Source organism: Vicugna pacos, chromosome 4 (assembly GCF_048564905.1).
Source record: "Vicugna pacos chromosome 4, VicPac4, whole genome shotgun sequence".
NCBI lineage: Eukaryota > Metazoa > Chordata > Mammalia > Artiodactyla > Camelidae > Vicugna > Vicugna pacos.
The window spans coordinates 18729585-18753291 of record NC_132990.1 but is presented as its reverse complement, the minus strand read 5'-3'; the positions used below and the strand labels follow the sequence as shown (position 1 = coordinate 18753291).

The window sequence follows — 23707 nt, the reverse complement described above, 5'->3', positions numbered from 1 at the left end:
TGGCTTCCACACCCACAGCTACTGAGTCTGAATCTTGGAGAAAGAAAAGGAGGAAACAACTATCTTCTTTTAGAAAAAGGATCTCTTCCAGGTAATTCTTTTCTACATTTAAGCATTGAGAACTGCTTGGGTAGAAGATGGTCTTATTGATATCTTCCAACCTCAATTGTCAATGAAATGTCAAACTGTTATCATTATACATTTGAGGTATATTCTTGAACTGGCAACTGCCCCAGTGGATTACTGTGAAAATCGACACTGCTCTAAAATATACAGACCTTTCTCTCTATGTTAAAACTATTACCATCTACCTTATCTTTTAACTGGAGTTTTTGCATCACCACAATTTTAACACCCACCAAAAAAAAAAAAAAAGCGTAGCTTTAATGGACTGTGAAACAGTGAGCCAATCACAAAGGCAACACAAAATTCAATCACAAACACCTGCAACTCATTACAAATTTAGCAGCACAAATGCCAGAGGCTGTAATGGGTCTCAGATAGTCTGTGCAACTCTGCCAATACTCACCTATAATTTGGACTTGACATTTACAAAAAAGACAACATTTACAAAAAGAAAAGGGCAAAGAGTTTTACCAAATGGTCCCACTCTTTCGACTTCCCCCTCCCTGCCAAGGCACTGCAGGAAAAAAAAATCAATTCTAAATACAGGTGCTATTTGTATTCCTTCTGGAGAGCTTATGAAACCAAATTAATTGATGAAGAATATTCACTAAGGGATTTGGAGGTATTATATTTTTCCCCAGAAAGTTACATTCTCTATAAATGTCTTTAGCATAAAAAATAGGGACCAAAGAGAAAAAAAAAAGAAGGGAGAGTGAAAATAAGAAATAATGTCAGTTTTATTTTTAGATTTTTCTTCCTATTTTGATTTAAGGACTGCGTGTATTCAGTAAATGTAGACTTGAAATCCTACAAATGAACACTGTCACACTTGCAAATAGGGAATGTTATGGTTGTCACTGTGTGGAGTGAAAAGAAAACTAAACTCAGACATCTGAAGAGTTTAATTCTGATTCTGGGTTAGTTCCTAGTTGAGTGACCGTGGAAAACTTGTTTAGCAGCCTAGTACTCTGTTTCTTCCATTTTAACTTCTGAGGATTGCAGACTCTGGCCTGATATCCCACTCAGGAGCCTTAATTCCAGAGTAAATTCTCCTCATAAGCTGGACTATAGACAGTCAGTTCTTCTCTCCATACTTCCTTCAACGTTCATTCTCTTTCCTATTTTTCACTACATAAACTGAGAAACAGACACTGTCACTAGGAACAGACCCTTTAATGTGCTTACTGCTAATGCATCTACTATCCTAAGGAGACATTTTACTTTGTAACTTACTTGGAGTATTTTTAAATCTTAACATGATTTTCCTTTGCTCATTCTCTCAGCTCATTTTGGAAATTGCTCTCCTTTAAAGCCATTTGATGTAAACTGAGAAAAGCAAATTCATTTTGCTATTTAGTATACAAATAGGAAAATAGTCTGTTAATAAGCAAATCATGAATAAATAAAATATTTTAGGTTTACTCTTGGCTTTACAAGCATTAGCAAAAATTTTACAAGGAACTATCATTTGTGTCCTACAGATTTCCCATCAGAAGTCAGTCTCATTTCTTTTCTCACAGGTTCCATAATATTTTTTAAATATCTCCATACTTCAACTAATAAATATGCTTAAAGTTGACATATAAACACCTTCCTTTTATCCGTCAAGTATGCTGCTAAAAGCAAAAAGAACAGACCATCTATGATTTAGGAGACTCATTCTCGTATTTTAGGTGCTATAACATATCTGGTAGATACTCACAAGTCATTTTCAAGAAAGTTCCAAGATTACCTTTTCAACACCTCAGGCAGTTTGGGAAGGTTCTTTCTTTGAGAAAAAGAATGTCTGCAATACCTGAGTATCGGGCCAGAGTGTGGTAGTCAAGCATGAAGGGAAGAAAAGTAACTAGAGAAGGAAAGAGATGACCACAGATAACTAGAAACTATATATAAAGTAGCTGTATTTGTCTTCATCAGTTTGGGGTGCCATAACAAAATATCATAAACTGAATGGCTTAAACCACAGAAACGCATTTTTCTCACAGTCCTGGAGGCTGCAAGTCTGGATCACAAGTCTGGTGAGCTGTCTTCCTGACTCGCTGACGGCCACCTCACTGTGTCCTCACATGGCAGAGAGAGAGAGAGAGAGAGAGAGAGGGAGAGAGGGAGAGAGAGATCTATTCTTCTTACAAGGCCGTAGTTTTACTAGATTAGAGTCTCACGCTTATGGCTTAATTTAATGTTAATTACCTCCTAATGACCTATCTATCTGTAGATACATTGTGGGTTAGGGCTTCAACATGTGAATTTTGAGGGGAGAGCACAAATCCATAGCACTATTATATAAGTATTAAGGAGGGAAGATATCTGCAACATGTATTAGTTTAAAGCAACAGCTGACTGATTTTGTGATTTATAATAAGAAATACATATTTGGTCTTTGTCCACTGTTCTGGAACAGAGCTCTTAAAACCTTTGGAATTTCATAAGGTGGCTTTTGTTATTTTAATGAGGTGACTTTTAGAAAGCTCCTGGGTGACCTAAGCATGGGGGCGGATTGCCAGAGAATCAACCATGTGATTGAGAGGTTGGAACATTCAGTCCCATCTCCCAACCTTTGGGGAGGGAAGTGGGCTAGAGATTGAGTTCAGTCCCCAATGGCCAATGATTTCATCAGTCTTGCCTATAAGATGAAGCCTCTGTATAAAACCAAAGGACAGTATTTGGAGAGCTTCTGGGCTGGTAAACATATGGAGATTTGAGGAGAGGGGGCACTTGGAGATAGCATGGAAGCTCTGTGCCCTTTCCCCATATCTTGGCCTCTGCATCTCTTCCATCTGACTCTTCTGAGTTTTATGCTTTTATAGTAAACCAGTAACCTAGTAAGTAAAATGTTCCTTTGAGTTCTGTGAGTCTCTCTAGCACATTAATGGAAACCAATGTGGGGAGTCATTGGAACTTCCAATCTACAGCTCATCTGTCAGAGCAGAGATGCTAACCTGGACTTGTGACTGGTGTCTGAAGCAGGGGAGGGGTCATGTCTTATGGGACTGAGCCCTTAACTTTGTGGGATCTGATGCTTTCTCTGGGTGGATAGTGTCAACTCAATTGAGTTGGATTGTGGAACACCCATCTGGTGTTGGAGAATTGCTCAGTGGTGTGGAAACCCTCCCCCTACAGGTTGGAATAGTTGGCTAAATATTTTTACTTACAAACAATGTATCTTAATATTTTATATATAAATATATTCATAGAAAAATGACTAGAAAGATGTGCTTCAAAATATTTATGATAGTTGCTTTTAGGTAGTTGAATTATGAGTAATATCTAGTTAACTTTAATTTCTATTTTCACAATTTCCTATAATTAGGAAAAATATTATTAATGTTATCTGAATGAACTAACATACTCTGGAAAATAATCTTCTAACTTCTATAATGATTTATAACCCTCTAACTCAGATCACTATAACTGAAGCTATTTCTCTGTTCCAGTGAACTCTCAACCTCAAAATGCTTTTGTGAGTTCTCCTGAAGTGTAAATTATGAGATTATTCCTAACCTTGTCAGGTTCTGGTGACATACTGCCTACTATAATGTAAAAGAACAATTCATAAAATATTCCTTCACCTGAACCTGTTTCAAGTTCTGTGTCTTTGCAGCTGCCATTGTTCTTGTTCCACACAGAATGTTTGGTACAAGAGATCCTTTTATGGAACAGACCAGATAGTGGAGAGCTGATTTTACTTGCTAATTATCGACATTGTTACTCTGGCCTTTTGGTGACATTAGAAGGATGCAAAACAGATGCTTTGTGAAAGGGATCCGTGTTCATGGTGGTGCTCTGCAAATGCTTTAAAGGGATGGTAGGTGATATTGAGCCAGTGCATCTTTGGAACTGCCAGGTGGGGCAGGCAGAAACCCGAGGTTGGTAAAGGCCTGTTACAAAAAACCTCACCGAGAAACTCTTGGGGTATGAAAGGACCCAGTGCCCTGCTGTCCTCACAGGCAGTAGAATATCCTAAGCCATGCACAGCACTCACTGTTCCTTCAGGGTCGCACAGCATGACTCTGCTGCAGCAGCTCAGTGCCGAAGGTGAACCATCTTCCATCAAACAAGGCAGTCAAGACTTTGCTAAAGGAAGCTGTGTTCCAAACTAAGGAGGACTGTGCTCAATCCCAGTTACGCATAGTTGGGTTCAGGTGTAGGGCACAGAAAGAGGCCAGACAGGGTCTTAACATGCCCCGTGTCAAGCACAAATTTCCACTTAAAATAATGTGCTTCATTTTGAAGCTGATGATCTCTTTCAGTGGCATCCAGACTTGCTTCTTGAGTGACATCTGGAACAATATGTGCTATTTTTATTGCACCATATTTGTGTTTGCCGAGATATTAAGAAGACTGGGAAGCAGTAGGCTAACCAGATAGCATTTTGCCATCCTCTAAATTCAACCTAATTATGAGAATTTAAAGCAAATGAAGAAGATTTAGAATATTTGGTACTAAAGTAAAAATTATTAAATATGCAGAATCAATGTCTGCCCACTTGGCTGCCTCTTTGACTAATGGTCTAATCTGCAGATGACTTAAAATTCAATTCATTTAGTACTTAAGTTGCTGCTGAGCAAAACCTAGTGCACACAGTTGTCTAAATGCTCTGTTTAGTTGTGTCTTCAGTCATACACTGCTCTGGCTGGCAGCCTACCCCATCATAGGGCTAAAGACTTCGAAGAATGTTTATTTCACATCCCACTAATTAGGTGTGTGTATTTGAGCTTGCTAATCTCTTCAGAGGAACCTGAAGAAAAGTATTCCATTTTTTGACATAATACTCTCTGAGAGCTAGTATAAGAGTTAAAAGTGAAGCCCCAGACAGGGTATCTGGGAGGTACAAATATCCTGTCTGTTTACATAATCTTAAGAAGCCCTCTCATTCTCTGGCTCCAAAAAAATAGACTAAATATTTGTCCCACCAAAGGGTTTGGTGATCACAAGGAGAATGTGTCTAAGTGACACCATCAGGTTCATTTTTGAAACTTGTTGTGCTAATAAATACAGTGCTAATATTGAAGGAGCCCATCTTTAATGGGTTGGTTGACTTTCCTCCAGAAGAATGTAAGCACTCATTAACACATCAATTATGCCATAAATATGCCTTTTTCTTAAAAAAATCCAAACTCTATTTCTGTTTATTCTATTAGTTTCTATTTATAATATGCTTCTGTTTTTGTCTTTAGACTCAATTACCTTGGAAAGGCTTAAGGGCCACAGAGAAAATGCTTTGCTGTGATTTGAGATTTATTTCTTTGTAAATTATGAACTCATTTTTACTGCCTTTTCTTGGGTTTTAAAAAAAAGAATAACGGAAACATCCAGAAATCTCAAAATCTTTCTGTTTTATTATTTTTTTCCTTCTCCCACACCTGCAGAATCCTGCCATTTTAAATCTGATAAAAGGAAGGAAGCTAGCATCCTTAGGTCTAAGGATTTTTTTAAAATTTCTCTACTGAAATGGAAATACAGGATTGTAGTTGAAAGCCTGTGTTCAAGAATTAACAAAACAGGATTCAAATTCAGCCTCACCATTTAACCCTGGAAATATTATTTAATTTCAGTTTCTTTTGTCTCTAATAGAATATAACAAGCTTCAGAGAGCTGCTTGAGGATGAAATGACAAGCAAGGTTCTATGCATATAGTACCACACAATAAATCTATTATTGTTATCGACAAAAGTTTATTACAGCAGATATTCTTATTCCCAATTTACTATGGAAAAATAAAGGTTGAGAGTGTTAAATACCATGTCATTGTTCATATGGCTGGTGAATCACAACCCATGTTTTTCTAACTCGAAAGTGTATTTTTCTTTCATGGGCAATTATAGGTATATTACATTCTTTATTTTTAAGTTCTATTAAACTAGGTCACAAAACCATAGAAAGGGATTTAAAACAAACAAATAAAGAAGCCCAAACCTGCTGGTTACTCTTGGTCCTTGATGGAACACATATTAATTGTTAATGAAACCCGCCCAGAATGGCCTGCTTCAACCTTTTCATCTTCAAATCCATCTAGTCCTGGCTGACCTGCACCAACAGGAAGTATCCAGGACACTTCTCTGCTAACTGAATTTGTTTGTTTGTTTGTCTCTCTCTCCCCTAGTGGGTCTGCGTTAACGTTTTCTTTCTTTTATGGAAAAATATATTCAAATGCAAAGAGGAAGCAAAACACTTAATCCACTCTAGTAGATCTGTGAGACATATGGCCTGTGGAGTAATTTAATCCAGCCCACCATGAAATCTGAAAATTGCTTCTTCCATCCCCTGCTGTACCTGAATCTGAATGCAGGAAGAACAATCTCAAAAACAAGAGCTCCTGAGTGCCGTTTCTAAGGGGTAAGGCCACAGAGATGTACAGCAGTGGGGGTTTATGAATTCAATTTACTCATATTCAGAGCAGTGAAAGAGAAATGACTATAGTTCCACTTTCATACAGAACTCCAGGTTGGAATAGGAAGAAAATACAAAGCTTCTGACTCATTTAAGGAAATATGTAGCCAGATTGGATCTAGGAGCAGAAAGGGGATTTCTGGAAATTCAGATAGTTTCCACTGATAAACTAATGCCTTGCTGAGACAGAGCTAACATTGTCATCTCAATAATGATGAAGGTGCTTTGTGCAAACTACTTTACACACACACACACACAAACACACACACACTTTAAGAGCTGGTGATTATGAAATTTCTAGATTCTATAGGGAAAAAAAATAACATAAACTTGCTTGAACCCTCCTTTAAAAGATTCTTAGATATTCTTTGAGTACACATGATTAGAATAAGTAATGATGCTTCCGTACAGAAATAAAAGCCTCTCCATTTTGAGGAGTTATACCCCCTATAATAGTCTCACTAGTTTTTCCTTCTTAATCCCTGTTCCAATTTATTTTATTTTAGTATTTTCTATTTTTTGAATTCTTTAGTGAGCTTTCATTTCCCATAGAACTGGAGCCTGTCCTAACAAAAACATAACAATTACGTTAAAGTAAACTAGTAGCCAAGAAATGTAATTTTTCATAAAATAAAAAGCAGCTGAAGAAACACAATTTCGTAGAGAATTTTCAAGGATTAAAATATTTTTCCCAGCAAATTATCGTCATTATATCCCAGAATACTAGAACACACACAGAAGATGGCATACAAGCTTCCTCTAACTGCATGTCTTTGCTGAGTTTGGACTTAGAGAATCTGTTACCTCACCTTGATACTGTCTCTTCATCCAGTTGTCCATTCAGTCAGTTGATTTAACAAATAACACCAATTTTTTTTTTAGTATCTGTGGAGCCTGTGTCACAGGCAAAGATGAAAAGACAAAAAGTCCCTGAGGACTAGCTTAACGGATTAATCATCTCTTATTTGCTCTTTAAGCCTAGCCAAGTCACTTGCACTCCATGAGCTCTAGTTCTAGCACTTATTGAATGGGGATACTACTAGTTTATAGCCCTATTGAGAGGATTAAATGAGATTATCTATGTTAAAGTGCCTAGCACATGGTAACTGTATAAGGAATATTAGTTGGTGATGATTTCATTCCAGATTCAATGTTAAAAAAAAAAAAAAACAGTTACAGTGGAATTATTATCCCTGTCTCTGTTAATATTTCCATGATCGAGAAGGGCCTTTTCACTGAGAAAGAATGCTATAAAGGACATTACTGAATCAATTGACAAAATTGGAATACAGGTAGTAAATAAAGTTATTGGATCAATGGTAAATTTACTGAAGTTGGGAACTGTACCATAGGTATCTAAGGAAATACTGTCAGGAAATACAAACTGAAATATTTAAGGTAAAGGATCATAGTGTAAACAATGTATTCTCAAATGATTCAGAAATTATGCACACACATGTGTATGTATACTTACATACATACTTGTATACAAATGGAAAGAAAGAAACCCTGGCATGTGGCATACAAATGGGGCAATAGATTAGCAATAGGTGAATCTGGCAAAAGGTATATGGATTTTTTTATATTATTCTTGTAACTTTTCTGTAAGTTTGACATTAAAACTCACAAGTAAAAACTAAAATAATTATAGTAGTAAAGACTTATGTCAATATAGCTATGGCTCAGCAGTACTGGAACCAAGGATTGGGAAGGGAGTTAGGGGGCGTTTGGAATGCAAAGAAGCACCTATGGAGAATCAGAATTCATTCTGGGGAAATAGGAGAGGTATAAGATGAAAAAGATCCCCTTGTGGCTTTTAGAAGATAGATAAAGGTGAAAAATCAGATACAATTTTTTAATGGGCAGAAAGAAAACTCATTATTCCCCAAAAGATGGTATAGCAAAATGTAATATGTTCAAAAATATTTATCTGAGTTCATGGCTGGGAAATCAGCCTACAGTGGACCGGGGGAATTGCTATGCTGATTCTTTAACCCATTTTCTGCAGAATAATAGTCTGTGAAATGTTCCTTGTGGGGAAAAAAGCTACTGTCAAGCTTGGGAAATGCTGCATAGCGGAGTCTGGTCTCAGAGATTCATGATACATAAGGGCATGTTATAGGTTCTAAGAGTTTCAGAAGTAAGAACTTAGATGATTTCTGAAAAGTTTAATAAACAGCTATTTTTCTGGTGTTCTGGGTGGTGCTCTCTGATGTGGACGTTGAGATGGAGTTCAGGGTGCGGGAGAAGTGTCTTGCCTCAGTCACCAGATAAGGGAGACCAGAAGGCAGTTCTTTGCAGCTGCGACCTACCCTGAAAGAGCTGAGAACTGGAGGCCATCTGATGACCGCTGGCTGCCCTGCATACTTCCTGTAGCCCAGACACAAGTCCTTCCTGGAAGAGAGCATATCCCCATGGTGATTGCATTTGGTTACACCAATTTCCATCCTGCATAGTACATTCAGGGAAATGATGCTTTAAACTTTCGAGAGCAAACAAACAAGCTATCTCTCAAACCAAATATTAATTAAACTGCCAGAGACAGAACACTGAAGTATACGATTATTGCTTTCACAAGTAACTTTTCTTTTCTCCTCTTCTGTGTCTGCCACTGATGGTATGATCCTTGTGAGTATATTTGCTTGGCATAGTATTTACCCAGCATCATAGAAGCAGACAATTAATATTTTTATGACAATATTCCCTTTTCTCCTTATTATTGTTATAATTTCTGCCTCTTTTAGATAAAAACCTTACATGTTTAACATCAAGAAACCTCCTTGCTCCTCAGTACCTCCCAGTTTAAGATAAACCGTTATGGTCACAGTTCAATATAATTAAAGAAGCTCTAGAATTGGTGACAAAGAGACTTACCTGGATGGGAGTTACCAGTAGTAACCACCTGTAAAAATGTAAGTGAATTCAACTCTTCTTTCATTTCTCTATGAAAATTGGTTGAGTCAATATATGTGAAAATGTTCTGCAAATTGCAAGGCACCCTAAAATGCAGAGGGTTTTGCTTTGTTATTATTATCATCCTCATCAAACCTGGCAGTAGTAGTATTACATAAATAATGGAATACAGTCACTCAGAAAGATATAGCAAAGTTCAACCTTCATTTATTTGTTCATTAAACAATTTTTTTTAGCATCTGTGATGGACCAGGGAATGTTTTTAGTGCTCATATCGAAGGATGAGTGCATTATTGCAGCAAAAGAGACATCTGCAAGAAAAGGTTTAACAAGATGTGTATGTAATTTGTTGCTGTTGGGAAGCTTGTGACTTCAGGCACAGCCACCTATTAATTAAGGCTGATTATTAGTATTACAAGTCTGTGCCACAGTACAATCAAGGGAAGGAGAATTCCCCTTGTTAAATATTTACCACTTGGGTCCTGCACTCTAATCCCTATCAGGGTACGAACAGTGGCTCCTTTGAAAACCACTTGACAGCCAATTCACCAAATGTGCCTCCCTGCAAAGGAACTGAAGACCAAAAACACATGGTAAACTCTAGAACTGTGTTATCAAGACAGTAAAAGTGGACTACAAGAGAGCACAGGTTGAGCTCAGTGAGAAAGTGTTTCCCTCAATTTCTGCAGCCGTCATCAGTAGAAAGAACTGGGGAGCAGATGGCAGAAAAAGGAAAGAAGGCAAGCTATATTCTTTTTTGTAATTAGAGCTCTATTAAAAAACTTCCCAGGGCTCTTAAACATATGAATCATGTATTTCACTCATCTAAAATGTTCTATCAATTCTGACACTTACATAACGCAGAGTAAATTCATAACGTCTTTGGTAGATCTCAAATCTCACCTATTATCATTTCTTGGAGGGCAGAGAGGTGGGCAGAAGGAAAGGAGAGAGGAATAGAGAAAAAGGGAGGGAAGGAGGGGGATAAAAGAAATGAATTTAGTGTGTTTCATTTCATCAACTGTCAGGAGATTTCATAAATTACTGGGGAAAGATACTTAGACAAAATTTAAACTAAGTGAATTATTTAATAAACAGATGCCAAGTGGAAATGCATAATTTATTGCTAATATGCATAGCTAGTTTGAGGATTCCAAGGTTTTCCTTGTTTGTTAGATTAAACTATTTCTACACATAACTTCATGTACATTTGAGGGAAAAGTGCAGAAATAGTTGCATTTAATCAATCAATCAATCAATCAGTCTTCAATTTAGTTCAGCAATTATTTATACAGTGTATACATTTTCTTATGTGTTTTGAGTAGTACAAAAGTAATTGAATACACAGGAATTTAAAGAAGAAAAATATGTAAATACCAAAAAATGTTATCAGACTTGTCTCTTTCACCAATTTATCTTATGCTCACCTTGCCCAGATGAGTTTATTTTGGCCTCATCTTCACAATTCTGAGACCTGGAATGCTTCCCCCTATTTCTCAGCTCTGTACATGTTTCCTTCAAGGCAAACTTCAAAGGCACTTTCCCCTTCTCCCCAGCTGGTGAGCTGATTCATTTACTGCATTTCATATATGCACTTGATAAAAATGTATTATAAAACATATCAGAGTGTAGTAATTACTGGTTTAGGTAAAAGTGTCAGCTAACAGAATGTAGGTGTCAGGCTCAGGGAAGATGTCTTATTCTGCTCAAGAAATGGATAGGGTTATTATTATTATTATTATTATTATTATTATTATTATTATTATTGAAACAGTAAGCAGTGTATGAAACAGAGTGAAGGAAATCATGAGATTATGAATATATGTAGAAGAAAGTGCAGAATGGAGATCGTTAAAATTTAGCATTCACCCCCTGTACCTTGGCTTCCCCATCTCTAATAAAGGCATAATGATAGGATTTACCCCATAACACTTTATGAGAATGAAATGAGCTAATGCGTAAGAAATTAATTCAAAACATGATCTGGAACTAGCTGAAGAGTTAAAGCTTGGAAGAGAGTGGTACTAACACACAGTAAACACTCAGAAATGGTGATGATGATGATGATGATGACGATGATATCTGTAAGCTCCTTGGTAAAGTCGTTTGGTAGCATATTACTTGAGTGGGTGGATGTTGAGAGAATTTAGCTTTAGCTTCTGTTCTGCCACCAGATAGCTTTTAACTTGGGTAAAATATTACACTTCCTGAGTCTCAGGATCCCCATCTGTAAAATGAAAGGTAAAATGGAAAACATCTTTCTAAAGTTTCTTTTATCTCTTAGTCTCATTTTTTACTGTGCAGGTAGAAATTCCCTGCATTGAATTCAGTCCTCTTATTTGTAGTTTCAAGGTAGAATTTGATCATAAGGAGTTAAGGCTGGGCCAGAATAAGTAATAGGGCTGTAGCTTAATATGGAGGTGAGTGGTGTAACAAAAACAGAAGTGAGAGGAATCACTTATATAGTTGGTAAGTTATCCCTCCACCAACGGGGAAAAAATGGTAATTATTTGCTAATAATAGAAAATGTTAGTACAAATGTCATTACTAAGGCCAGAACTGCGACTTGGTTAAATGACATGAGATCTGCAAGCTGACCTCATCATTTTCTTCCTGTAGGTTGTCAAATGTCCCATTACAGGATGAAATGTATATCCTAGTAACTGTATCAGAGTAAAAGCAATTTGACATAATTATGATGATTTCCATAAAATCAATCAATTACTGTACTTCATTTCTCTTTGTCTCTATTCTTCCTGGTCTCCTTCAGAGCAGTGAAACCTGAAGACTGGATTTTAGCATTTAGAGTACATGCCTGCACTATAAGGGCTACATACAACCCCCCATCTGGCCCACTGCTGCTCTTTCTTCTGACCCATTTTCCTCCTTTCCACAACAGTTGTACACTTCCAGTTGTCCTCTACTTCTTTCTCAACTTCCAAACTAATCAGTTTTCAAGATCTGACCATTCTTTTCAATGTCTCACATCCTCCCACCGCTTTTGTTCTGTCGTAGCTACTGGCCTTCAGTTCAAGTCCGAGATATCGTTACAGTTTTCTGTGCTGGTCTCAGTTCAGTTCTATTCAGTAAGCACTTACTGCCAACTTAAACAAGCCTGCATATTGGCCAAAATAAATTAACTGACAAATAGCAACAATGTAAGTTCACTGTGTTTCCACTAGGATTGCTCAGTTACTAAATTTTGAGTAGAAGGACATTTAGAAATATAGTCCAGCACATTCCAGTAAAGTTTGGTGCAGGGATGGAAACATTCTATACATGCGGCTACTGAACACTGGAAATGTGCCTAATGCTACTCATGAATTGAATTTTAATTTTACTTAATTAGTTTTAATTTTAATGAAAATAATCATGTTTACATGTAGCTAGTGACTACTATAAAATGGATTTTATATATGAGAAAATATAACTACAGAAGTTAAAGTTAGTAACCCAAGATCACATAGCTATAAGGCTTCTAAAATTAACCCTCTCTTTTCTTTCAAAATTCATAATCAACCCAAAAGCAAGTTCCCACTTTGAAATATATCTGCTATCTGAAAACTTGTCACCATTTCCGCTGTTACCACCCTCCTTCCTCTAAGCCACTGTCTTCTGTCTGCTTTCATCCTTATATTCAAGGATGGCATACAAGACCTTGTGTGGACTGGCTGCTACTAACCTTCTGACATCATCTCACCGATGTCAGATTCATTCCCGCTGTGCTCTAGCCACGCTCAGCTCCTTGCTGCTCCTCCCACACCCCAAACATACTACACTTGTACTGCCCTCTGCCTTAGAGATCTAATGCCAGGTATCTGCGTGATAATTTTCCCTTCTCCCTTCTTCTCAGATGTCCCTTATCAAAAAGAAATATATAGAGTGGTGTGTCACCTTATTATCTGGGCACCATTTGAATACAAGTTTTATAAGAGAGATTGGCTAAATCCTACACATACAGAGATGGAAATAGGGTCACCTGAGAAAAATCTAAATGCCAAGGGTATGCCTCAGTATGAAGTCTGAATTGACACTATTCATCCTAGGATAAAGCTTAAAGTAAAAACTGGTCTGTAACCAGTAAAATGCTTAGGTTCTGAAAGGAAAACTTGGAAAATGCCTTGTAATGGTATTTTGAATGTGAAATTACAAGGTATAAGGAATCCCCATCAAAAAAATAACTCCTGCTGAAGATGAGCTCACAGTCAGAATTTCCAAAAGCACTAAAGGAAAGAAGGAGTCCTGAATGACAATGAGTCAGTTTAACAAATGGGAGGTTTCATAACCAAGAAACAATGATAGCAGAAAAATTTGTGAGTGACTTTCAAATGTGTCACTGCATTCTGAAACAGGCTGGCAAGTCCAGAATGTGCAGAGCACCCACCACACACTTCTATATGCATAACTAGAGAAAACACAAAATAGCTTATGTTATGAGGTTGTGTACTTATTTAGCCTGTGGTAATCATTTCTTTTTGAAAAGTTTTATTGTCTGGTTCTTAATTTGTTTGCATGACCATCTCACTCTCTGAAGCGGAATGGCATATTAAAAAGAGATTGAAATAAATTATATTTTATTATTACTATAATATTTGTATGATTTGCCCTCCTGTCTTCTCCCTGCCCCTGTAAGAAAATAAATCATAGGAAAGGATGACACTGTGTTGTACATTGTCCTGTCCTTTTCCCAACTCTATGTACTTTCATCACCAGGACAATTCACAAACATAATAAACAGCACCTTTCTCTAAGCAAGGCAGAATAGAAATCTTTTAAGACTTCTTTTAGAATTTCTCTTTTAGGATTTTTTATCTTTTTCGTGTGTCAGCATTTAGCATCTCAATATTTCTGTTGTTACTAATTAGGATATAAATGACCTGGCCTTTTCTATGCATCAGAATACCAATGTCCAGTTTTCATAAGTCAAAAAGCATTAGCACTGATGCTACATAAATGTAAAAATGACTGTAGAGATTTGGTATGTTATAATAATCTGAACAAATTAAAAAAACTACTTTGAACTCCTTCAAGCCAATCAAACACCTCTAGTTATTTTTTAAATTAAATTTAATTTTTTTATATTTTATTTATTTATTATTGTATTACCAAATTATCTTATTTTGGTGGTGGGAGGAGGTAAGTAAGTTTGTTTATTTTTAGAGGAAGTACTGGGGATTGAACCTAGGACCTTATGCATGCTAAGCATGTGCTCTACCACTTGAACTATACCCTACCCCTAAACACCTCTATTTAGATGCAGAAAATATGAGAGATGAGAGGGCATTTTCCCTGTCAAAAATAACTATTCTATTTAACAATATGTTTTGAGCAACCACTATATTAGGCATCATCATACAAGACACTCATAATAAAAAGTGAGAATGGGAATTTCAGTCTATGCCATTATGGAGATTTTAGTCAAGTAAACCTCCTTTAACAAGGAAAATAAAGAAACTAGAGGAAAGTCCACAAGATTCTGGAAATAGAACTAATCTTGCAAATGATCTTCTCACCTCAGGCACTTCTGGCACAGAAAATAAAGTTAAGAGAACTTAGGCAAGTTTCATAATTGCTTTGTTCCTGAAGCAAGCTCAAAGCATCCCAGTTGTGTCTGAACATTTGGCTTCCCTAGCAAGATACACACCACAAAGCCCCCTCTTATAGAAGTAAATTGTCAGCTTGCCCAGACTGTTTTTCCTGCCCCAGCAGAACTCCTCTTGGTTGAGATAACATGTTTCCTGTGTACCAGGATCTGCATGATCACTACTTGGTATGTTTACTGCATGCTGTCCGCTGGATGTTTAGTATCTATGAACGTCCTCCATCCAGATTCTTAACTACTTTTCTCCTCACCTGCTTGCCTGGCTTTTAACTCACCGTTACTTTGGACTTGGTGGTCTATTCTGTCAGTTTTGTTTCAGCTGACTGCCCCTTCCTAAACTATCTGAACTGCTTTAAAGGTCTTCCTGGCAAAGCATTCTAGGCTTTACTGAAGCCTAGGGTAACAAATCTGGAATGTCTACACGTCCTTCTAGGCTAAGTTTCCAGCCCTGTCGCTTGGCTTTACCATTGTGTTATAATACTGACACGATGGCTGTGAACTCAGGTGCCTGGTTTGCTAATAACTTACTGTAAAACTACAAGTAAAGTAGTTTTTCTCTCTCCCAAACTTTCTTTTAGGTTTTTATTAAAATGCATAGACACATTGCTGGTATATGGAAAAAATGCAGTGTAATCAATGATGTGTAAATCTAGATGCATATATATAATGAGAGAGAAAAGAGAATAATATTGTGTTTCATTATCTTGGATATATTCTAGGTGCCACTTAGTGATATAGCAAAAAGTAATATGGTCCCTGATCTTTAGTACCTCACAACTTCAAGGGAATAGTTATGACTGATGTGGAATTTGGAGAATTAGGATTATTTGCATAGAATATTGAAACTTGTTGAATTTAATGTATTACAGATACCTCTATTATTGGAACTCCAACCTTGCTTGATAAAATCCTGCTATCCTGATCTTTTGAAAGGTAATTCTTAAAACATGTAATATTTACCATGAAAGCATTTTAATTCCATGGATGAAACAAATTGGATGGAAGAAACAGAACATCATGTATTTTCTTCTGTTAGAATTCTTGTCTTCAACAACAAAGGGAAGGGAGCTAACAATAAAGACTTACTAAGAATCAGTTATTCTACTAGACCCTTTAGGCTTTTTAAAAATCCTAATAGTAACCTAATACTCAAAGCATACTAATAAATTTTATACAATGGGGAAAATGTGGCTCAATATAACTGAACAGATTTCTAAAAATAACTAGTAGATAGAGCAAAGTCAAAATTTGAATGCGTGATTATTTGATTTCAAAGTCCATACTCTCTGAATTGCATCCTAAGAAAAATATCTTATTAGAACTAGACAGTGAGGAATTAAAACTCTAGGTAATCCTAAAATTACTCTCCATGAATGTAATAAAGATTTAATGGCAGTTTTCCCATAATACTCTACTCTGCTTACTCCAGTATCCTCATATGGGGATATTCTTGGTTTATCTATTCTTGGTGTGTACAGTTTCTTCATTTTCTGTAAATTTTTCAGCGAGTGTTTCCAAGAAGCAAGTCTGCTTAGGCTGTTCCTATTGACTGGTTCCTAAAATATGGGATACTGATAAGTACTTAATATAGTATCCTTATTGAATAGAATTAAAAAAGGGCTGTAAAGAGGGGTAAATGTTCTTTTGAATCACTCATTTACCTTGCTTTTATGGAAATATAATGATTATTGCTAATCACTTGAATTATAAATTGTTTTATGTTGGCATAGTTCTGCTGTTTCCTTTAAGCCAGTAATATGATGTTTTAAAAATATTTAATTGAACAGTATCTGTTTCTTACTATTCCGAATTTCATAATTTATCACGTTTACCATAAAATATTGAGGAATTTAGTGTTACTCCTTGGGAATTATATCTGGTTTTAGGAATATTATAGAGGGAAAAAATGCATTAAGCATCTACATCTAGGTTTGTTGCTTGCTAGACAATCTCCATTATACTGTGGCTTTGATGTTACATCTATATTTCTTGATAGAACTGGGCTTAGTTGTTAAGTATAACATTTCTCCAACCATAATCATTTTTTATGGTGCCTTGACAGAGACTCACAAAGCTCACATGAATTGTAGCTTTCATCTTTTTTTTCCTTGCTAATTTCCAAGTTGGTGTATAATTTGTCATTTCATTATCATTCTGTGTTTTTCTCTTTATATACTGTACTTTATTTCTTCCTTTTATTTTGCTTCCTTTGATAGCCTAACAGTTGAATATAAGAGAATGCCACTTTTATTCTCTTTTTTCTTTTTACTGAAGGCAAGGAAATTAGCCCCTCGATGGAAGGCACACTGTATAGAACGTATTAACCTCACAGAACTCTTAAAAACATCTTGGTCTATTAATATTACAAAACTTAAAGGAACCATCACAGTTTTTCACTTGTTTGAGTTTCCACCTCAGCTTCCATTGTCACAAAATGACAGTGACAAAAATATTCTTGGAAAGCAAACTGAACCTCTTTAACATTGTCATCAGCCCAAGCGAGAAGCAACGATCAAATTTCTCCCTGTGTGAAATGATGAACCGAGTGAGAACTGGTACAGGTAATTAAATTACCATGTACGTTTCCCTGAATATTCTAACAACTTTAATTTGCCCTTTGCTCTTGAAGAAGGTCTAGAATACTGAATACAGAAAATAGGAGTCTGTGATGCACTCCTGAATTAAATTTCAATCCCTCACAGACTAAAAGTTTCTTCAAAATGTTTTGTGAGGGTAATTTACCATATTATTTAAGGCTTGCCTCACAGAATGTTACTTGGCAGAATTTTTATTTTTTAAAGGAATTACCACCATTTTCTTCACCACTACACAATTAGCAGCTCACTCTGCATAAACTAAAGCACCACAGGTGACATATAGAATGTACTTTCACAAGTTAACAGTATGATAGTATACCACCTAGAAAATATCATATTTGAGAAAAAAGTCAAAACCAAGTACATTTCTAACATGTTTAAAATGTCTTCTCACAGTTCAACTGAATAACATCTGTGGCACAAGCCATATTTCATAGTTTACTAAGATCAGCTGCAAAAACTATTAAATGTTGAAAATAACCATAAAATAATTTTATTGTAATTAAAATGTATGTGGGTATTCTCTGTAAGACAAAAGTGGCTACCTATATTTTAAACCCTCCATACATTTTCCAAAAATGCTATAAAACTACAGGTAGAACAAAACGACAGCTATGACCCATGCCTAACCAAGTCGAGGAAACACCACTGCACATGATTACAAGATTGCTTAAAACCAACAGAACTGGATCCAGAGCCCAGAGTAGCAGAACAAAGCAGGGAATTTTGCACAGGGTATGCAGTGGGGTTATGGTGGTCACCCATCAAAGATAATACCTCAAATGTATGACACCTAGAAGACTGGATTCTGTCTTTAGTGGGAAAATATTGAAAAGAGGCCTGAAACTTGGTAGTTGAAACCACTGGCCACTAGGGGCTAAAGGAAAGGAACTTGGTGGCAGTCTTGGAAAGGCAGTTTACTGAGGAAAGATGGAGGAGAGAGGCAATTTGAAAAGGAAATTGTTTACAGGCTTGTTGATGCAGAGAAAAAAATATGAGTAAAAATATTATAAAGATGTTGAGAAAAGATAGTATCAAAAATTAGAAAAAGGCAGGTAAAAACATACCTTTTATTTTTATTTAATTAATTTCATTGTAGCTCGGAAGAGGGTGCTAAGAACCAAAGAAACTGCCCTAAGCCCTTATGACACCCATTGAATTACACATTACTGCCTGTCTAAAAAAGATGTAATATAAACACAGATAAACAAAAAGGAATCCAGTTTCTATGAAAGTCAATATAAGAAGAAAACAGAAAATAGAATAAAATGTGTTCTATAGATGAAAACACTAAAAATAGCTAGGAATCAGTGGAAAACTATTACATAATGTTCCAAAAGGAATTAAGTAACATTGAACAAGCAATTATAGACATGCATGAACATCACAAATCCAGAATTTAAAAACTCAGAATAGCAATTAAGACATTAAAGCAAGACTTTAAAGGATGTGAAATCAGAGCTGACCAAACCTAAAAGGGAAATTAAAGAATAAAACAAAATCATTTCAGAAAGGAAAAATAAATTACAAGATCCAAGAGAGAATACATATGACCAAAATTACAAGGGACATATGACTGCACTTGCAGTAAGGGATCAGAAACAAAGTGATAGATACAAAAGACAAGTAAAGAAGATGTTTAAATTATCTGATGGGAGTCCCTGAGGGAGAGAAACAAAATAATTGAAATGTTTAATATTTTTTAAAAAACTTTAACTTAAGAAATTTTAATAAAATAAAAGAAGACTTGAATCTCATATTGAAAGTTCCCCTCAAGCATGTGGGAAAAAATCAGTCTAGAACCATCAACTATAAACTATATCATAGTAAAACTATTATACTTAAAGAAAAAGCCCTTTAGGCTACAGTCAAATATGAAGTAATTACCAAGCAAAAAAAAAAAAAAATGGGTGACATCTAACTTTTCAACAGAAACATAAGAAGCAGGAAAAGAGTGGAGCACTATTTTTAAGAAAATCAAAGAAGAATCAGTGAAAAAATTACAATTCAGTCAAACTGTAATTCACAGTTATAAAAATACAGTTTTAACATGAAAACCTCAGAAACTTTGCCCTCATGAGCACCTCCTGATAAATATCCTAGAGGGAAAGTTTCACCCAAGCAAGACAGAAACTGGAAAAACAATAGTGAAATGATTGTTAGTCAAAATGCAGGGCTTGTATGCCCCAATTTAGTGTACACATACTACAAAATTACGTGGTACAGGGCGAGGCTACAGGAACAGTTAGATAATCATAGCTAATACCTACTCCACAAGCAAATAGTAGAAGCCCAAGTTAAGAAAAGAGTGACTGTATTTATTTTATAAAGTTATTAATCTGAAAATTAATACTAGAGCAAATACAGAAGTTTATAAATACCAAAAGAAATGTAAAATAAAAATAAAATACAAAACCAAAAGAAAGCAGACAACGATAGAAATAGTAAATATAACAATGCATTTAGTAATTTTAAAATAACATGAGCCAAGACCAAATATATTGGTCACATTTAAAAATGCAAATAAGGCTTAAATAACCTATAAAAAATATTTTCCAAAATGAAGATGGCCTACTGAATAAGAGAAAATATTTGCACATGATATGATTGATAAGAGGTTGATATCTAACATATATAAACAGCTCATACGATTCAACATTAAAAAAATAAACAACTTGATTAAAAAATGGGCAGATGAACTGAACAGAAATTTTTCCAAAGAGGAAATGCAGATGGCCGACAAGCAAATGAAAAGATACTCAACATCGCTGAGTATTGGGGGAATGCAAATCAAAACAATGAAATATCACCTTATACTTGTCAGAATGGCTATCATCAAAAAGCCTACAAATAACAAATGTTGGAGAGGATGTGGAGAAAAGGGAGCCCTTATACACTGTTGGTGGGAAAGTAAATTGGTGCAGTCACTGTGGAAAACAGTATGTATGGAAGTTTCTCAAAAAAACCCTAAAATTTGAACTACCATATGACCCGGCAATTCCACTCCTGGATATATATATCCAAAAAAACTAGAACAGTAATTCAAAAAGATACATACACCTCAATGTTCTTAGCAGCATTATTTACAATTGCCAAGATATGCATTATGAAAGATAATATAATGTTAACAAAATGTTAATGGAAATTTCCATGGTTAATAGAATTATAGTGAGTATGCATTATTCTTTTTTTTGTGTATATATTTTTTTCATTGAAGTATAGTCAGTCTACAATGTTGTGCCCATTTCTGGTGTACAGCTTATTGCTTCAGTCATACATGAACATACATAGATTTGTTTTCATATTCTTTTTCACCATAAGTTGCTACAAGATACTGAATATAGTTCCCTGTGCTATACAGTATAAACTTGTTATCTGTTTTATATATAGTAGTTAGTATCTGCAAATCTCGAACTCCCAGTTTATCACTTTTCACCCCCTTCCGCCTGCCTCCGTAACTATGTTTGTTTTCTATGTCTGTGAGTCTGTTCTATTTTGTGAATAAGTTTGCTTGTCTTTTTTTTTTAGATTCCGCATATAAGTGATATCCTGTTGTACTTTTCTTTCTCTTTCTGGCTTACTTCACTTAGAATGACATTCTCCAGGTCCATCCATGTTGCTGCAAATGGCATTATTTTATTATTTTTTATGACTGGGTAGTATTCCATTGAATAAATATACCATAGCTGCTTTATCCCATCATCTGTTTGATGAGCATTGAGGCTGTTTCCATGTCTGCTATTGTAAATGGTGCTGCTGTGAACACTGGGGGTGCATGTATCTTTTTGAATTAAGGTTCCCTCTGGATATATGGATATATGCCCAGGAATGGGATTGCTAGATCATTATGGTAAGTCTGTTTTCAGTCTTTTGAGGAATCTCCATACTGTTTTACAACAGCTTCTCCAAACTACATTCCCATCAACAGTGTAAGAGAATTCCCTTTTCTCCACACTCTCTCCAGCATTTATCGTTTGTGGACTTTTGAATTGATGGCCGTTCTGACTGGTGTGAGGTGACACCTCATTGTAGTTTTGATTTGCATTTCTGTGATAATTAGTGATACTGAGCATTTTTTCATGTGCCTATTGGCTATATGTATGTCTTCATTGTACAATTGTTTGTTTAGGTCCTCTGCCCATTTTTGGATTGGGTTGTTTGGTTTTTTTGTTATTAAGTTGTATGAGCTGTTTATACATTCTGGAAATTAAGCCCCTGTCAGTCTCATCTTTTGCAAATATTTTCTCCCATTCCAGAGGTTGTCTTTTTGTTTTACTTATGGTTTCCTTTACTGTGCAAAAGCTTATAAGTTAATTAGTTTAATTAAATTATAATTTAATTATAAGTTTAATTTGTTTACTTCATTTGTTTAGTTTTGCTTTTACTTCTATTGCCTGGGTAGACTGCCGTAGGAGAACGTTGTTGAGATTTATGTCAGATAATATTTTGCCTGTTTTCTTGCAAGAGGTTTGTATTATTCTTTACACATTTCAACTTTTTTTTTCTAAAAAGGGTATATATTACTTTTGTGATCAGAAATATTGGCAATTTAACATTAACCATTTTTATATAATTACTATATTAAAATTTTATATAGGATGATATATAAAGACTTTAATCATTTATGATGAAAATATTTTGAGAAGACTTATGGTATAACAGCCAGGCACACTGTGAATATCTGAAATCTAAATCAGCCTTTTTACTCTTTTTTGTTTTGGTATAGCACTTAACATATCACAATTTTATATTTACTGGAGTTTGACAGTTAAGATTTCATTTTTATGATAGCTTATATTTTGTTACAGTGGAGTGACTTCTTTTGGTATTGGCATAATATAACTAATTTCTAGGTAGTAATTTACCCTTTATAACTAGCTTTAGTTTTCTTTTACTTGATTCAGGAGGAAGTTGTGGTTTTTGGCTGGTTCCTCAGTCTGAGACGTTGCAACTCAAGTCCCCTTAAACACTTAAACTTGCTTCTTATCATCTAACCTGGGAGTTTTGATCATATTTAAGATGAGAAGTTCTGTTTCTTGTTTATGTATTTCATACCCTTGCTCTTTTAGATCAGTCTTAAGTTAACATGAACTTTGAGCAACTTTTGTAAACCTTTGTTTAGTCTATCTCCTCTCAGTTCTCTGTGTTCAAACAAAATTCCTTTGGATGACAGAAACAGCCAACTGTATTAAACCACCAAAAATGATGGTCTAGACACCTTGTTTGATTACATTGTTCAAGTCAGTCTCTTTCCCTCTAGAGCAAAACTTTAAAATTTTATTTATAAGCTTTAAGTGATTTAGTACAAAAGTTAGTTCCAGATGAATTGACACCAGCCCCTTCTCTTAAGTTCTCAGTTCTTCAAAATGTATTTGGGGAAATCATTTCATGCGTTGAACAAGTATTCATTGAAGTTTTAGTAGCAAAAGGTTGTTGACTGTTTCCCCCAACACTGATGCAGTATTTATCACTCTCCTGTGTATTTGTCTCTATGCTGTGTATTACAGATACAAAGATGACAAAATTGCTCTGGCTTCAGGGAGTCATGTCCTGATAAAAGATCCGGACACAGAAACTTATACTGCTGATTCTGTAAGTACTGTGAACATAAAAGGATAGATGCATAGGGTGTATGAGAAAAGAGATGTGCAAATCAAATCTAAATGCAGGAGTTCATGTGATATTTCAGAACTATTAAAAAAAAAACCTCTTCCTTAGACTCCATTTTATGCTCATCTTCATCAACAATATAGAACTAGATTTAATCTTTTAGACACCATTATTCATTGAATTTCATATCCAACATACAATACCATTATTTTCATCACCATCACTTAATAGTGAGCTAGCTTCAAGAATGTGGAAAGTAAAGTTTGCATTAGTAAAAGATGGAAGAGATTTACTTCCCCCAACATAATTACAATTGAGCTCTCTGCCTTATGCTGCCTACTGTCTTTTTTATTTATGACAGTGATTGTTCTGTATATGCATTTCAAACCAAATATTTTCTCTTTGTTTGGGCTGTTGATTCTTTTATCACTTCAGTCTGCAGCTGGCATGTACTTAATCCTTTATTTAG

The 23707-nt window shown here is 35.5% G+C and overlaps 2 long non-coding RNA genes across 6 annotated transcripts in view; one reads left to right on the top strand and one right to left on the bottom strand.

The window, feature by feature from the left end:
• LOC140695993 (uncharacterized) overlaps positions 1-23707 on the bottom strand; it is a 46573-nt gene that overhangs the window by 22242 nt on the left and 624 nt on the right. For 3 of the 5 annotated variants that reach the window (XR_012071895.1, XR_012071896.1, XR_012071894.1), the window contains exons 2-5: positions 11459-11656; positions 10857-11023; positions 9391-9515; positions 8829-8910 (exon numbers count right to left, since the gene is read on the bottom strand). This is a non-coding gene — a long non-coding RNA (uncharacterized lncRNA). The remainder of the gene's footprint in view (positions 1-8828; positions 8911-9390; positions 9516-10856; positions 11024-11458; positions 11657-23707) is intronic. The other 2 variants (XR_012071897.1, XR_012071898.1) reach the window with 2 other exon arrangements.
• On the top strand, positions 18-23213 carry LOC140695994 (uncharacterized). The gene is made up of 4 exons (XR_012071899.1): positions 18-91; positions 9261-9428; positions 15901-15964; positions 23136-23213. It is a non-coding gene; the product is annotated as an uncharacterized lncRNA (long non-coding RNA).